Here is a 10667-nt window from a genome sequence, read left to right on the forward strand (position 1 = left end):
AGTGGATGGGGGGAGGGGGGTTGTTACTTTGTGAGGGTGAAAAGGGTAACTATTGCATTGTTCTGTACACCTGAAACTAACAATAAAAAAAGGAAAAAAAATAAAAAAATAAAACATAAACCTATCAAGCAAAAAAAAAAAAATTCCTTGAGCCAAAAGAAAATGAAAACACAATTATCGCACATCTATGGCACACAGTAAAAGCAGTTCTAAGAAAAAATTCATAGCAATACAGGCCTACCTGAATAAACAAGAAAATTCTCAAATAAATGGTCTAATCTTACACCTGAGGGACTTGGAGAAAGTAGACCGAACAAAGACCCCTCCCACCCCCCTCACACACACACACAAACACATGGAGAGGAGTCCAAGGGCTGTCAGGGTGGGTTCAGTGTGGTGGCCTAGCTTGGCCTGTCTGTTCTGGCCTGGGATGCCCTGGGCCTCCCTGTGTTACCTTTGAAGTCCCCTGGGAAAATGGCAAGAAGCGTTTGTGGTGAGTGCTGACCCAGTGACCAAAACATGGGAAAGAGTTCTAACTTTGGTCTTTCCTGAGGACACTGCCTCGGGACATGGTGATGCAGCAAAGAAATATGTTACTATTTCCAGATCTTCAGCAAAATGAGCTGGGGATGGGCTTCTCCAGCATGTGGCTGCTTGTTACCAGGGCTCCACGTTCTGTTGGGCTTTCTGATCAGGAAGTGAGATCACTGCCTGGGGTCCCCTCCGTGGACTTCCTCCTCATACAAGAGCTCTCCAAAGACTCTCTGGATTGGTGACTGCTCACCCTACCCCGCACACCAAGTCCATACACAGTTACACCAACACAGCCCACATGAGCACCCTAGGGAGGCCTGGCTGGGTGCAGCCAGGGCCCCAGGTTTGAGGACACAGAGCTGGGTTTAGAGCTGGCTTCTGCTCCTGTGACCCTGACAAGCACGTACTCTCAGGGCCTCCCCAGTGTCCCCATGTGCATAGTGCAAGTCGTTCTAGCAGCGACTTCACGGGCTGTCATCACAACTATAAACACCAGTAGTGCCTAGAACCCCTGGGCTGGGGTCACATGATGTAGGGTGCAGACCTGACAGATGATGTGTGTGCTGGGCAGAGGTCAGAACACAGCGCATATGGGCTGGGTCTGCCATGGCACCCAGGGACTCTCATTGCCCTCCTGCCCCTATCTCAGGAGGGTTGTAATGAACTCAAATTCCAACATCGTATCCTCTGGCACAGAATATTTCAGCGGCTCCATTATGTTTAGACTCGGGGCCAAGTGCCTCATCTCAGCCTACGTGGTGGGTGGCCCTCAATGGCTCTCAGTGTACCTGCCTACATGACACACATCTCTGTGTGAGCCCTTCCTTTTGAGACTGGCCATGCTTTGTAACTGGGTTCTAATGGATACACAAAACAAAATGATGGACTGTCATTTCCAAAACTGAGTTATGAAAAATTTATGACTCTGCTGGCTCCCTCAGCCTCTCTCTCTCCGTGTGTGTTTCTCTGTGTTTTGTTTTCTCTCTCTCTCTCTCTCTCTCTCTCCCTGCATTGCCTCTCTCTCCCTCTGTCTCTCCTTCCCTCTCTCTCTGCCTGTCTTCATAATCCTCCCTCTCTCCTTCTCTCATTCTGTCTGTCTCTCTCTGTCTCTGTCTTGCTTTCTCTCTCACCTTCTCTCATTATCTCCCTCAGCAAGGCAGGTCAGGAGAGCTGATGTGTAGGGAAGGAAGGTGAGAGTGGGCAGGGTGCTGGTCCAGGTGATGGGCGATGGGGCAGGTTGTCTAAGAATGGTGGCGGCGGTCTGGAGCTGATGAACGCTGGTTGTGCTGATGGCTCCAGTGATTCACGGCCAGTCTAGCTGGCCAGGAGGGTCGGCCAGGGCTAGGACCCAGGCCAGTGCCGGTGCTGGGACCAGGGCCAAGGTTGAGGCCGAGGTGTGTGTGCCTAGAATCCCAGAGGCCTGAGAAGACGTGAGCCTCGGTTGCTCTGAGCAGCGGATCACAGTGCAGCCAGGTGGGTGTGTGGAGGCAAGTGGGTTGGGGCCTGGGGAGAACCTGGATGCCAGAGCACTGAAAATTTTGTGATCCCCAGGTTAGCAGTAGAGGCCCATTGTGCCCCTGGCTTGGCAAATGAAGGAGGCTTGCTGCCAGCCTGGATGGGCCGCCGTGCACGCCAGCGGCTTCTGGATGAGGTGGGTGAGGGGGGAGGTGGAAGGCACAGTGCGGGCAAATCAGGCCGCCGAGGAGTGCTAGCAGGCCTGTTCGCGAGGGCCCAGTGGCCTAGCAGTGTGGTGTGCGCTCACCAGGCAGACCTGCCCGCGGCTCTTGTGGCATCCGACGCCGTGTCCCAGAGCCTATGGCCATACCCTGATGCGCCCAGTCTCATCTGATCTCGGAAGCTAAGAAGGGTTGGGCCTGGTTAGTACTTGGATGGGAGACAGCCTGGGAATACAGGGTGCTGTGGGCTTTTGGCTCCCCTGCCTTTTGCCACTGTCCCCAACGGGGATCCATCCCAACACCTCCTGTCCCTTGCCCCTTTGCAGACTCCCATCCCACCGCCAGTCCCCCAGGCCATCTGCGAGTCCATAGCCCGCCCTACAGCCTGGCATCACGGACCACATGCCGAGGCCCTCCAGATGGCCCTCCCACCGTCCTCTTCCTGCTCTGTCCCAAAAGCCTGCAGACCGCAACCATTTGCTGCCGCCATCACCGTTCTTAATGCCCAAGTACATGGCTGCGTGTCTGCGCAGGCCTCCATCTTTTTTTCACCACTCTTGGGCGGCTTTCTGTTGCCAGGGCCATGCCCATTCTTGGCACCAATGACCCAAGCCCAGGGGACAACCATCTGTCTCCCTGCACCTGGGCACCAAGACACCCACCTGGCCTATCTTCAGATCCTGTGCCAACAGACAGCTCACACGTTCCACCTTTCCGTCCGCCTCTGTCTCAGCTGGTGCGCCCTTCACCAACAGTCCTTCCTTAGGCACTGTCGTCCTCCGTCCAGCCTGGGACGACCCTCATTGACTGCAAAAGAGCCAGATCAAAACAACAGACTGAAAGATGGAGCAACACACGAACACCCTTGGGTATGGCGCATGCCCTTGGACTCTAGGAGAGAGGATTTCAAGGGGGAAATCACGGATGCACACAACCGATGCTTAATGTTAGGGTTAGGATTATGGACAAGCTTATGGTTAGGGTTAGAGTTAGGGTCAGGTTTAGGGTTAGGGACTGGTTTAAGGTAAGTGTTAGGGTTAGTAACAGGGTTAGCATTAACGGTTAAAGACAGGGACAGGGTTAGGTTAAAGGTTACGGACAAAATTACAGTTAGATTTAGGATTAGGAACAGGATTAGGGACAGGGTTAGGGACAAAATCAGTTTTAGGGACAGGATTAGGATTAGGGTTAGGGTTAGGGGTAAAGACAGGGTTAGTGTGAGGTTTAGGGTTAAGATAGAGATAGGGTTAGGGTTACAGACATGATACGGTTTCAGTTAGGATTAGGGACAGGGTTACTGTTATGGTTAGGGTTAGAATTAGTGACAGGGTTACAGACAAAGTTAGGGTTAGGATTAGGGACACGGTGAGGGTTAGGTTTAGGATTAGGGTTAGGGCAACGTTAGGGTTAGGGTTAGTTTTAAGGTTAGGTTCAGGGACAGGGTTAGGATTAGCGTTAAGGCTAGGGTTAGGGACAGGGTTAAATTTAGGATTAGGATTAAGTTTAGGGATATGCTTAGAATTAGGAACAGGTTAGGGTTAGGGTTAGAGTTAGGGATAGGGTTAGGGTTAGGGTTAGCATTATAAACAGGGTTAGGTTTAGGGTTAGGTTTTGGTTTACGGTTAGGTACAGGGTTAGGGTTATGGTTAGAGACATTTTTAGGGTTTTGTTTAGGGTTAGGTACAGGATTAGGGTTATGGGTAGTGAGGGCAGAATTAGGGTTAGGGTTAGGTTTAGTAACAAGGTTAGGCTAAGGTTAGGAACAAGATAGGGTTAGCTTTAGGGACTGGGTTAGGTTTAATGTTAGGGACAAGGTTAGGGTTAACCTTGCGGTTAGGGACAGGGTAGAGTAAGGCTTAGGGACACAGTTAGGTTGAGGGTTAGGGTTCGATTTAGGGATTGGTTTAGGGACAGAGTTAGGGTTAGGTTAGGGTTAGCGTTATAGACAAGGTTAGGGTTTAGGTTAGGTACCCTGTTACGGTTAGGTTTAGGATTAGGGACAAGGTTAGGGTTAGGGTTAAAGTTAGGTTTAGGGACAGGGCTAGGGTTAGGAACATGGTAGGTGTTAGGGTTAGGATTACAGCTAGGGATAGGGACATGGTAAGGGTTAGTATTAGAATCAGAATTAGTGTTAGCGACAAGGTCACGTTTAGGTTAGGGACAAGTTTAGGGTTAGGGTTAGGTTTAGGGTGAGGTACAATATTAGAGTTAGGGTTAGGAACAGGGATAGTGTTAGGGTTAGGATAAGAGGCAACGTTAGGTTTAGGGTTACGTTTAGGTTTAATAGCAGTGTTAGGGTATGGTTAGTGTTAGAAACAGGGTTAGGTTTAGGGTTAGATTTGGGGTAGGGTTAGGCACGTGCTTAGGGTTAGGGTTAAGGACAGGATTAGGTTTAAGGTTAAGGACAGGGTTAGGTTTAAGTTTAGTGACAGGGTTAGGGTGAGGGTTAGGATTAGTGTTAGAGTAAGGAACAGGGTTAATGAAAGAATTAGGGTTAGGGCCAGAATTAGGAAAAGAGTTACACTTAGAAACAGGGTTAGGGTTAGGACTAGGGTTAGGGTTAGAGATAGGGACATGATTAGAATTTGGGTTAGGGGTAGGGTAAGTATTAGGGTTAAAGTTATTGAGAGGGTTACGAATGGGTTAGGGTACCTGTTAGGGTTAGTGTTAGGGACAGGATAAGGGTTAGGTTTAGGGTTAGGGAACCGGTTAGGGTTAGGGTTAGGGATAGTGTTAGAAACAAGGTTAAGGTTAGGGTTAGGGATATGGTCGGTTTAAGGTTATGGTTAGGGTTAGGGGCAGAGTTAGGGACACGGTTATGGTTAGGTTTTGAATTATGGACAAGGTTAGGGTTAGGGTTAGTTTTAGGGACAGGGTTTTTGTTAGGGTTAAGGACATGTTAAGTGCTAGGGTTAGGGACACCGTTATAGTTAGTGTTAGTGTCAGTGTTAGTGTTAGAGACAAGGTCAGGTTTAGAATTAAGGACAGGGTAAGGGTTAGGGACAGGATTAGGTTTAGCATAGGGTTAAGGTTAGAGACAAGGTTAGGGTTTGGGTTACAGGAACGTTTAGGGTGGTTTAAAATTAGGGACTAGTTTAGGGTTAGGGTTATGGTTTAGTTTAGGGACAGCGTTAGGTTAGTGTTAGGGACACAGTAAGTGTTAGGGTTAGGTTTAGAGTTAGGGTTAGGGACAAGGTTAGGGTTAGTGTTAGGGTCAGAGTTAGGGTTAGGAACAAGGTCATGTTTAGGGTTAGAGACAGGGTTAGGGTTTGGGACAAGGTTAAGGTTAGGGTTAGGGTAGGTTTAGGGTTTGGTACAATATTAGAGTGAGGGTTAGAATCAGGGTTAGGGTTAGGATTAGGGATAGGGTTAGGGTTAGTTTTAGGGTTAGGGACAGGGTAATAGTTATGCTTAGGTTTAGGGACAGGGTTAGGTTTAGGGTTAGAGTAAGGGTAGGGTTAGGGACACGGCTAGGATTATGGTTAAGTACAGGATTAGGGTTAGTGTTAGGGACAAGTTTAGGGTTAGTGTTAGTGACAAGGTTCGGGTATGGGTAGGATTAGGGTTAGAGTTATTGAGAGGATTAGTGAAAGGTGAGGGTTAGGGACAGGGTTAGGGTTAGTGTTAGGGTCAGGGTTAGAAACAAGGTTAGGAGTAAAGTTAGGGTAGGTATAGGATTAGGGTTTGGGTTAAGGTTAGGTTCAGTATTAGGGAGAGGGTTAGTGTTCGAGTTAGGGCAGGATTAGGGTCAGGTTTAGTGTTAGGTTTAGAGTTAAAAACAGAATTAGAGTTAAGGTTAGTGTTAGAGGTAAAAACAGTGTTAGCATTAGGGTTAGGGTTAGATTTAGCATCAGGGTTAGGTTTAGAGACACGATTAAGTTTAGGATTATGGTAAAAATTAGGGACAAAATTACTGTTATGGTTATGGTTATGGTTAGTGACAGGGTTAAGTACTAAGTTAGGGTTAGGGTTAAAGACATGGTGAGAGTTAGGGTTAGTTTTAGGGTAAGGGCCACATTAGTGTTAAAGTTAGAGTTAGGTTTAGGGTTAGGTTCAGGGACAGCGTTAGGGCTAGCGTTAGAATTAGGGTTAGGGAAAGGGTTGGGGTCAGGATTAGAGTTAGGGATATGTCTAGGGCTAGGGTTAGGGTTCCAGTTAAGGTTAGGGTTCCAGTTAGTGTTAGGGATAGGTTAGGGTTATTGTTAGAGTTAGGGATATAGTTAAGTTTACGGTTAGGATTATGAAGAAAGTTAGGGTTAGGTTTAGGTTTAGGATTAGGTAATAGGTTATGGTTAGGGTTAGGGACAGGGTTAGAGTTAGGGTTAGGGTTAGGGACAGAATTAGGGTTAGGGTTAGGTTTAGGGCTAGGATCAGGGTTATGGGTATGGTTAAGGTTAGGGTTAGGGTTAGAGTTAGGGTTAGGTTTAGGTACACGGTTAGGTTAGGGGTAGTGACAGGATTTGGGATAGGGTTAGGGACAGGGTTAGGGTTACAGTTAAGGTTAGGTTTAGGGACAGGATAAGGTTAGGGTTAAAGTTATGGACCGGGTTAGGGTTAACATTAGGGTTAAGGACAGGGTAGGGTTGGGTATAGGGACACGGTTATGTTAGAAGTAGGGTGAGCTTTAGGGTTAGGTTTAGGGACTGGTAAGAGTTAGTGTTAGGGTTAGATACATGGTTATGGTTTCGGTTAAAGATACAGTTAGTGTTAGGTTTAGAATTAGGAACAAAGTTATGGTTATGGTTATGGTTATGGTTACGTTTAGGGACAAGTTTAAGGTTAAGATTAGAAACATGGTAAGGGTTAAAGTTAGGGTTAGAGTTAAGGTTGGGTTAGAGACAAGGTTAGGGATAGTGTTATGATCTGGGTTAGTGTTAGGGACAAGGTCAAGTTTAGGGTTAGAGACAGGGTTAGAATTAGAAACAAGGTAAGAGTTATGGTTAGGGTTAGGCTTAGGGTTGGTACATATTAGATTTAGGGGTAGAAATAGGATTAGAGTTATGTTTAGGGTTAGGGACAGGGTTAGGGTTAGGTTTAAAATTAGGTATAGGGTAGGGACACGTTTAGGGTTAGGGTTAAGGACAGGATTCGGGTTAGGGATAGGGACAAGGTTAGGGTTAGGATTAGTGACATGTTATGCTATGCTTAGGATTTGGGTTAGAGTTAGTGACAAGGTTAGTGAAAAAGTTAAATTTAGGGACAGGTTTCGAAAAGGTTTAGGTTTTGGGACATCGTTAGGGTTAGGGTTAGGGTTAGATACAGAGTTAGGGTTAAAAACACGATTAGGTTTAGGGTTAGTGTTATGGTTAGGGACAGGGTTACAGACAGGGTTAGGGTCTGTTTTAGAGTTAGGGTTAGGGTTAGTGTCAAGTTTGGGACACGGTTAGGGTTAGGGTTAGGGTTAGGGACAGGGTTAGGGTTAGGATTATGTTTAGGGACAGGGTTTGGGTTGGTGTTAGGGTTAGGATTAAGGACAGTGTTAGGTTTAGTGTTAGAGTTAAAGTTAGGGTTAGGGTTCGGAACTGGTTAGGCTTAAGGTCAGGGACACGGTTAGGTTCAGTTTTAGGGTTAGGGTTAGGCTTTGGGAAACAGTTGGGTTTAAAATCAGTGTTAGTGTTAGGGAGAGGGTCATGGTTAAGAAAAGGGCCAGGATTATGGTTAGGGTTAGATGTAGTGGCAGATTTAGGGTTAGGTTTAGGTTTAAGATTAGGATTAGGGACAGGCTTAAAGTTAGTGTTAGTGACAGGGTTAGGGTTAGGGATAGGGTAAGGTTTAAAAATAGACACAATTAGAGATAAGTTTAGGGTTAGGGATAGAGACAGGGTTAGGGTTAGGTTTAGGGTTAGGGACAGAGTTAAGGTTAGACACAGGGTTAGTTTAAGGGACAGTGTTAGGGTTAGGGTTATTGTTAGGGTTTGAATTATGGGCAGGTTTAGGGGCAGATTTAGGGTTAGGGACAGTGCTTGGGTCAGGTTTAGGGTTAGCAACAGGGTTAGGGACAGGGTATGGATTAAAATTAAAGACAGGGGTAGGGTTAAGGATGGTATATGGTTAAAGTTAGCAACAGGTTTTGGGTTAGTGTTAGGGACAGGATCATTGTTCGGTTTCGGGATGTTTTAGTTTAAGGTTATTGTTTGAAACAGGGTTAGGGTAAGTGATAGGGACAGGGTTAGGGTTTGGGTTAGGGTTAGGGACACAGTTAAAGTTAGGTTTAGTGTTAGGGATAAGGTTAGGGACAGGGTTAGGGTTTGAGGTAGGTATAGAGTTTGGGACATTTTTAAGGTTAGGTTTAGTGTTATGGACAGGGGTTAGGGTTTGAGTTAGAGAGATGGTTAGAATTAGGCTTAGGCTTAGGGACAGGGTTATAGTTAGACTTAGTTTTAGGGACTGAGTTAGGTTTAGGGTTAGGATTAGGGACAGGATTAGGGTTAAGAACAGGGTGAGGGTTAGAATTAGACACAGTGAAGGTTAGGTTTAGGGTTAGGAATAGAGACATATTTTGGATTAGGATTAGGCTTAGGGTTAGCATTAGTTACATGGTTAGGGACAGGATTTGGGTTAGGATTAGGAAGAGGTTTTGGGTTAGGGTTAGGGACAGTGTTAGGGTCAGAATTATGGTTAAGGACAGAGTTAGGTTTAGGGTTAGGGTTAGCGTTAGGGATAGGGACAGGGTTAGGATTAGGGATACGTTTAGGGCTAGGGTTAGGGATAGAGTTAGGTTTACCTCCAGGAGTAAGGTTAGGGTTAGGGTTACAGACAGGGTTAGGGTAAGGGGCACGGTTAGGTTAGGGTTAGGCTACAAGTTTAGGGTTCAGTTTAGGTACAGGTTTATGGTTTAGGTTAGGGTTAGGTTTAAGGACATGGTTAGAGGTAGGGTTAAGGACAGGATTAGGGTTAGGGTTAAGGTTAGGAAGAGAGTTAGGATATGGGTAAGTGTTAGAGTTAGTGACAGGGTTAGTGTTAGGGGTAGGGTAAGTGTTAGGTGTAGGGTTAGGGACACTTACATTTAGGTTTAGGGTTAGGCAGAAGTTTAGGTTTAGGGTCAGGGTTAAAGTTAGGGTTAGGGTTAGGGACATGTTTAGGTTTAGGGCTAGCTTTTGGGTTGGGAACAGGCCTAGACTTATGATTAGGAACAGTGTTAAAGTTAGGGTTATGGTTATCAACAGGGTTAGCATTAGGGACAGGGTTATGGTTAGGTTTAGGGACTGGTTTAGGGTTAGGTTTTGGGTTAGGGATAGGATTAGGATTAGAATTATGGTTATGGACATGGTTAGGTTTAAGGTTAGCATTAAAAACAGCACTAGGATTAGGGTTAGTGACAGAGTTAGGGTCAGGGACAGGTTTGGGTCAGAGTTAGCACTAGGATTACAGACAGGGTTAGGCTTAGGGACATGGTTAGGGTTAGGATTAGGGTTAAAGATAGGGTTAGGTTAGGGTTAGGGACAGGTTTAGGGTTTGGTTAATGTTAGGAGACTTACATTTAGGTTTAACATTGGGGACAGGGTTAAGGTTAAGCTTAGACACTGGGTTATGGTTAAGGTGAGGGACAAGGTTAGTGTTAGTGTTAGCATTAGGTACAGGGCTAGGGTGAGGATAGGGTTAGGTAGAAATTTAAGGTCAGGTTTAGTGACAGAGTTTAGGACAGAGTTAATGCTAGGGTTAGGTATAGGGACATTGTTAGGGTTAGTTTTAGGTTTAAAGACAGGGTTAGGGACAGGGTTAAGAGTAGGCACAGCTTTAGGGATAGGGTTAGGTTTAGGGACAGGCTTAAGAGTATATTTAAATTTAGGGGCAGGTTTAGTTTTAGAGTTAGGATAAGGGACAGGATTAGTGTTAGGGACAGGGTTAGTGTTAGGGACAGGGTTAGATTTATGGTTAGGTTCAGGGTTAGGGACAGGGTTAGGTTTAAGGACAAGGCTAGAGTTAGGGTTAGAATTAGGGTTAGGATCAGGGTTAGTGACAGTGATTGGGTTAGGGTTAGGGTTACGGTTAGGGACATTGTTAAGGTTAGGGTATGTTTCAGGACAGGGTTAGTGTTCGGGGCAGGGTACAGTTATGATTAGAAACAAGTTAGGGTTAGGGTTAGAGATGGGTTTATGTTTAAAGTTAGTGTTACAGACAGGGTTATGGTTAGGGTTAGGGACAAGGTTAGGGTTAGGTTTAGGGTTAAGGACATGGATCTGATTAGGATTAGAAACAGGGTTAGTGTTATAATTAGAGTTAAGGACAGGGTTAGGATTAGGATAAAGAACAGGGTTAGAGTAAGAGTTAAGGACAGAATTAAAGTTAGGGTTAGGGTTAGGGAAACGGTTAGGGTTAGAGTAGGGTTAGGGACAGTTTTAGGATTAGGCAAGGGTTACAGTTAGGTGTAGGGACAGTGTCAGGGACAGGGTTAAATTTATTTATTTATTTATTTTTAAGACTTTTGACTTTTTTTAAGTTTATTTCTTTTTTTTT

The 10667-nt window shown here is 45.8% G+C and overlaps 1 long non-coding RNA gene across 2 annotated transcripts in view; it reads right to left on the reverse strand.

Moving 5' to 3' along the window:
* Positions 1-10667, reverse strand: part of LOC109377234 (uncharacterized) — a 40475-nt gene that overhangs the window by 3465 nt on the left and 26343 nt on the right. For both annotated transcript variants that reach the window (XR_002122839.1, XR_002122840.1), the window contains exon 2: positions 2873-3017. This is a non-coding gene — a long non-coding RNA (uncharacterized LOC109377234). The remainder of the gene's footprint in view (positions 1-2872; positions 3018-10667) is intronic.

Source organism: Hipposideros armiger, unplaced genomic scaffold (genome assembly GCF_001890085.2).
Source record: "Hipposideros armiger isolate ML-2016 unplaced genomic scaffold, ASM189008v1 scaffold_1330, whole genome shotgun sequence".
In the NCBI taxonomy this organism is placed as follows: Eukaryota; Metazoa; Chordata; class Mammalia; order Chiroptera; family Hipposideridae; genus Hipposideros; species Hipposideros armiger.